Source organism: Boleophthalmus pectinirostris, unplaced genomic scaffold (assembly GCF_026225935.1).
Source record: "Boleophthalmus pectinirostris isolate CB_2022bp ecotype Guang Dong unplaced genomic scaffold, ASM2622593v1 HiC_scaffold_10, whole genome shotgun sequence".
Taxonomy (NCBI): Eukaryota; Metazoa; Chordata; class Actinopteri; order Gobiiformes; family Gobiidae; genus Boleophthalmus; species Boleophthalmus pectinirostris.
Genome location: NW_026570971.1, coordinates 15,163,881 through 15,170,656, shown reverse-complemented (window position 1 = coordinate 15,170,656; position 6,776 = coordinate 15,163,881).

Below are 6,776 nucleotides of genomic sequence, written 5' to 3'. Positions count from 1 at the left end.
TGTTGTACTGTTCAGAAGAGCTCATCCACACCGCGTGTTTCTCTGGATTTAGCCTTATCCTATTCTGCAAAGGATTCACTTCAAAGTCGGGTTAATCTGGAACCAGCTCACCAACACTCTGTTGACCACAAGACACTGGCTCTAATCATGTTGTTTGATAGAAAGAAGACTTTTTTAAAGCATGTGAAACATGCCACAGCGTCATACACACATTGGCAAAGGGACAAAAATAGTTCTCTCTGATGCTGAAATGCAACCAGGTCCCTTTACAGTCACTACTCCATGTGCATATATTGTATGTATGGATCACAGTGAACAGGGAAATTCCTGGTGAGGTAGACCTGTGTTTTTTCAGAGGAGTTGCCACAGAGTGAAGCAGTCGGATAATAATCTAACAAGTCTTTACATCGAATTTAAATGGACAGTACCGTAGTGTCATGTGTAGCTGAAATGTCTTGATCAGGGACATGAAAGTAAGGACTGGATCTAAACTAAAGAGAATACTTAAGCACGCATTGGTACAGACTGTATATAAATAGAGTTTGGTGTTAGGTAGCGCTTTATAATATGAACTCCTGGGAAATTTGTGATGTGGCCCATTTGTCACACATTCCTCTTGAGCTCACACATGCTACAGAGAATCGTGTATGTGCTGCTGTGCCCTCTTGATCACACACTTTTTGTGTGCCACAGTTCTTTTTATAATTCCAGATAGTGTTGAAAATATTGCTAATACATCTAACAAGTTAAAGTAGATCATTGTCTAAGTGCTAGTATAGTGCCATTTGCATTTCACTGCCAAAAAATACCTACACAATTGTATAAGTGGAGACCACGTTTTTTAAATCCTCTGTACTTGACTCATAGTGTTGTGCTACTTTGGAGAGTTTGCACCACATTGTAATGATGCAAATCCACCTGTCACTCACTCAGAGCTTGAAGGACACTGACAAACATGAAAGTTGCATTAAACCAAGAAGCAGTGAATCACTTAATAATACCAAAATAACACCACATATTCTCTGACAACTACAGGGAAAAAAGCCTTATTAGGGTCAAACACATGAGAGAGCAGTAAGGGAGCAAGAAAGTCAAGACTTTAAGTGCTTTTACTGCAGTATTTCCTCTAGGATTCATCGAATGGTTGGCTTTAATATGCACAGCTAACAACACTGGTCCGTTTGTAGGCCCTATTAGATTGACAAGTAGGACAAATAAGATCTAAACTATGAAATATATATCACAGGAAATAAAAAAAAATATTCAAACTATGGCTCACTCTCAGTTCATCAAAAGCATGACTTTAGTTTAAGTTCTATAAAATAACTAATTTACAGATTATTTTTTTGTGCGTGTGTTTTTATTTGCACACCATCTTGTCTGAGCCAGCTCTGAGACTTGCTTTTTATGATAATGAATGTAAAGATTCTTACTACTACTTATACTTTGCAGCTGATCAACATTTCCTGGGTGTGTGATACTAACTGTTCATCAGACGATTTCACTTTGTAGAAACTGTTTGACATCACAGCATTAGAATTTGTTTGTTCGCTGATAGGCAGGTACTTTTTTAATTTAACTCATAATTGGTATATTAAGCTTTTCCCAAACCCTATAGGAAGAAGGGTAATAACGTCTTTCCCCTTGATAAAATTCACCAAACATTCTCTTTGTTCCGGCTTTAATCCTTGATCTTGGCAATTGTTGCCAACACAGAATATACTGCTCTTCGCTGATTGGCTGGTGCCCGAACTCGCACTTCCAGGGTTTTGCAATCCTTCTAGTGTATTCCGATTCCTGACCTAGTCACTGGAGAGAGATGAAATTGAGCGGAGGCACTAGATGTCGCCAGCCTTGCTAACTAACTTTAGGCACTTTTCCGTCTGAATCTCTGATACACAAGTTTGATTTTTATCTGAGCCTTGTTTTAACACAATCTGACCATAAAGTACTGACTAAGAAATACAACAGGTGAACTGATTTATGGTGTTTTTTGTGCTGTTTTGTTTATCAGTTATTTATTCACTTTCACTTTTTAGTTGAAAATCAAACACCTAAACAGGACCAAGGACACTTGTCTTTAATGAGGTTTCAGATCATCTTAAAAAGTTTTTGGCTAATGTGTTTAAGTGTGTGGATGCAAAACAACTTTTTCCAGCTAAACTCTGACAAGACTGAAGTCATAGTGTTTGGTCCACAAAAACAAAGGGACAGTGTCAGCAGTCACCTCCAGTCTCTCTCTCTAAAACCTTCAAATCAGGCAAGAAATCTAGGGGTAATAATGGACTCAGACTTGAACTTTAACAGTCACATAAAATCAATAACATCTGCAGCCTTTTACCATCTAAAAAACATAGAAAAAATCAAAGGTTTACTGTCTAAATCAGACTTGGAGAAACTTATCCATGCATTTGTCTCCAGTAGGTTAGACTACTGTAATGGTCTGCTCACTGGTCTCTCCAAACGAGCTGTGAGACGCTGCAGAACATCCAGAATGCTGCAGCTCGGGTCCTTACTCGAACTAGGAAGTACGAGCACATAAGTCCTGTGCTCAGGTCTCTGCACTGGCTTCCTGTGCCTCAGAGAATAGACTTTAAAGCAGCTCTGCTTGTGTACAAGTCTCTCCATGGCCGAGCACCAAAGTACATCTGTGACATGTTAGTGTCATATGAACCATCTCACACTCTGAGGAGCTCAGGGACCGGCCTCCTGCTGGTGCCCAGAGTCAGAACTAAACAAGGGGAGTCAGCGTTTTAGGTTCATGCAGCTAAAACCTGGAACAGTCTTCCTGAACATGTGAGACAGACTCTTCTGTGACGCTGTTTAAATCCAGACTCAAAACATTTCTGTTTAACTGTGCATATAACTGAAAGGTTTTCATTCCGCACTCTTCTCTCCAATTTATGTCTCTCTTTTTTAATTTTAATCTTCATGATTATTTATGTTTTGATTTGTTTTTATTATGATTTTAATGTATTTCTTATTCTGTAAAGCACTTTGAATTACTTTGTGTACGAATTGTGCTATACAAATAAACTTGCCTTGCCTTGCCTTGCCTAAGTGTGTACTGTCTCAACATGGTAACTACTCAAGATTCTGTCATAGACACACAGCCAAAGCACACCCAAAATGATGTAATTCCAAAGTATCAATATGTGACTTGATTTTATAATTTTGTAACATTATAACCTGCTTGTCTCCATAGAAATGTTATTGCTTTGCCTGAAATGTTACACACTGCACTTTAAGTATTTATCTGGCATTTATTCATTTACAGGCGTTACCAGGATTATATGGCTCACTGTAGAGCTGATCTGATCTTGACCTGATGGTTTCACCCGCATGTCTTTATGGAAATAGATATGTTTAATGCAATACTGTGAAACATTCCAGGCAAAATAGAACCAAGCAAATGACAGACCTTTAAACAGTGACCACTGTGTTTGAAAACTCTTTTTGAGAGTGGAAGATACACCATGTAATCCATTCTATCCGGGCTCACTAACTAAGTGTTCCTGTTCATTGCACAGGCTACTGGAACTGCTTGAATCCTAATGTTACATGCCCATTTATTACTGTGTGCACATAATGGAGCACTTTTGAGAATATAATCTTTGCTGTACGGAGTTCTCTGTGCTATTTGTATGTTGTACTCTGACTGTACGCTCTGATTCACAGACTCAAAGAATGAAAAAAAAAAGATCCTAAATCTGATCAGGGAACACATTTTAATTGTGCACTTTTCTGGTGGACAGTTTGTCAAATGCTGCTCTCCATGGAGATGTTATTGTTTTGTCTGGAATGTTTCACAGTATGGCATTAAACGTTTCTATCTTCACGGAGACCAAACCAGACCCAGTTACAGGGCAGATCTGTGGAGAGACAACCCCGCTGACAGTCAGAATGCACATTTTTCAAGGTCTTTTGAGCTATGAAAACCACCTGTAATTTAATAAATGTAAGGTAGAGCTGTTTAAAGTCATACTATGGAACATCCCGAGCAGAGAAATGACATATCTATAGAAACAAGCAGGTGACGGACCCCCAGCCAAAATGTTCACACAGTGCACCTTTAAGTCATAGTATTTATGACATGGCAACCCTTCCAAACTATGCATGGGTTTAAGTTTCTCTGCTACGCTGTCTGGTTCATTTAAGAAGAAATGTCAAGAAATGAGAACAAGACAAAGCATTATTTCACCAACCAATTCAAAGTAATGAGCTTCTTGTAATTGAATCAGCTGATTCGATTTGAGATGATCCCAGGAAACTGTGCCTGTGGATAAAGGTCAGAGAGGTGTGCTGACGTGGGGTGAACACTGACCCAGTAGTGGTGGGACACACAAGGAAAACCCAATGTTCACACTTCAAGGAAACGAAGGAGGAGCAATCTGCTTGGCCTTTAAACTCAATGGACTTTTTAAGACAGACCAATTTGCACAATTCATTGACAGAAGGTTCACTGTGTAACTTTCTGAGAGGAGGGTCTGTCATGATGGAGACATTGTTGCTTTGCCTGGAATTTTTCACACTATGATATTAAAATGGTCTATTTCCACAAAGACAAGCACCACGACAATTTATAGATTCATGGAGAGATGGGCAAACACATCAACGCAATTAAATAATAAGCCATACTGTGCTAGACTCTTACCAGAAAAGTTACATAGTGCACTTTTAACTTGAGTTAACTTACACCCAGGCCTAAACAGTGAGTGAAGAGAAGTAAATTGAGAGGCTGAGAGGGCCAAAGGTTGTGTGCTGCAGTGGAGACAGAATTGGCTTCATACTCCCTGGCTCCCTGGTAGTTTTGGCCTTACTGCAATTTTTAGACCCCTTTCACTTCAATTTAAATTTGGTGGGATTTTCACAGAGTTGTGCTAAAATAGACTTTTAGTAGGTGTGGAAGAGGTGGAGATACTGAAACACTTCAGAAAGTTTAGAGACTCAATTAACATGCAGGTTAGATGTATCTGTCTGTCTTAAAGCATGTGGCTCTGCTTTAGTTCATCCATTTTCCATGCAGTTACAGACGGAGACTTTTAACTTTCCTTTATCCAGGATTGATTTTAGTTTGTGTGAGTGATGTTCTAATGGAAAGAGGCCTCCAATCGTACTCTCCTACTCACATTATTACCCACCATGCCTGTCCTCACTCTGATACTCTCTCCATCTCACTGAAACAGTGTGGATGGTATTTTACTGTTACCTTTTTGTAAATGACTAATATTGTAAATGATTAAATTCATGGATTTTTATCATAATATATACAAAATATATTAAACCAGGTTCTTTAAAGACAAGACTTTAAGTTTAATGTCATGATGCAGAACATTTGACACAAAGCAATATCATGGAGACAAGAAGTAACAAAAAATAGTTACATACTATTGTTGTATCACTGACTTTCTGGGCAGCTCTCTCAGTCAAGTAAAGAAGTGTCTGGGAACTGGGGGGTTCTCTAGGCATACCAGTCTTGTCCAGTTGTTGTGTCCCTGGGAATTTTAGGTTAAGATGCACTGTTCTCATAGGGAAATTTGTCCTCTGTATTTGAAAGACACTTCACCCTTCCCCTCAATCACTAACTCCAGTAAAAATGATGTGGCTGATTGCATGTGGAAGGGCATCTTGTATAATATCACCATGCACACCATTGTGCATGATCAAGTAGTTTTTTTTTTTGTTTTTTTTTTTTGATGTTTGGATTCTCACTGTGGTAACTTAAGACAATGGAAAATGTTGATGCTCTAGGAACACTCAACTGTGTCTGAGTTCTATGACAATAAAGACAATAAAGAAATGTCGAATGGGGACAGGGTCTCACAAGGTTAGACGGCACAGATTTAGCTTGGCGGTCACGCTAACGCGTCAGACAAAACAGCCACAGGGTGTTTATCATGGACACATGAGTACAAACCACACAACTGAAAACAGTTTCCTATAGACCGGTACCATACCATAGTTTCTAAGAAATAAAGCACCTGTCCCCACATTCAATCTATTGTGTCTGGTTTTGGAGTCATGTGGAGTCCTGGAGCCGTAAAAGTCCATCAGGACAAAAATGTTGCCTGAAATTGGGTTTATTCTTTTAGAGAGTGTGCTGTGTGAACTCTGCTACTTGACGTTTGTGGCTGTGGACTGTTGGCTTAACAATGCTCTTCGCCAAGACTAGAAACAGCATAAATATATTTTACTCATTGTCTATGTTAACAGAGACTCTTTTCAACAAACATGGTGTGATGTCAGTTGAATGTCTTTGTCATGTTGTAAAATGGATGTAAGATTGGTAGTAGATGTCGGCCTACGGGAGAGTTGTACATACATTGAGTTTCCATGCAGGATCTTGTTCTCATAATAATGACTATTTACCTAATTTCCCTCTGCCTCCCAGAGTCGACATGTGATGCAGAGTAGTACACTCTCTGTGGTATAGACCTCTGTTTAGTTTGATTAATTCTTTGAAAAGCTGAGAAAATACATGGCCACTTGTAGAACTGACATGAGTTGAGTTCATCAACGTATTATATCCAAATGTAGGCTACTTAACTCACAGAACTTCCTCATCACACATTCCAGAATTAAATTTAGTCCTGAAAAGTGGACAGATGTCCAGAACGCTTTCACAATGTGCCAGTCTGAGCCCCACTGGACACACTTGCCTCACTTTTTTTTATTTACGTTGAAACCCAAAGGAAAATATGATGAGTTCTATAAGAATATATGATCAGACAACTAACCATTTACATGTACAACCTTTACCCAGACTAAGAGGCGTA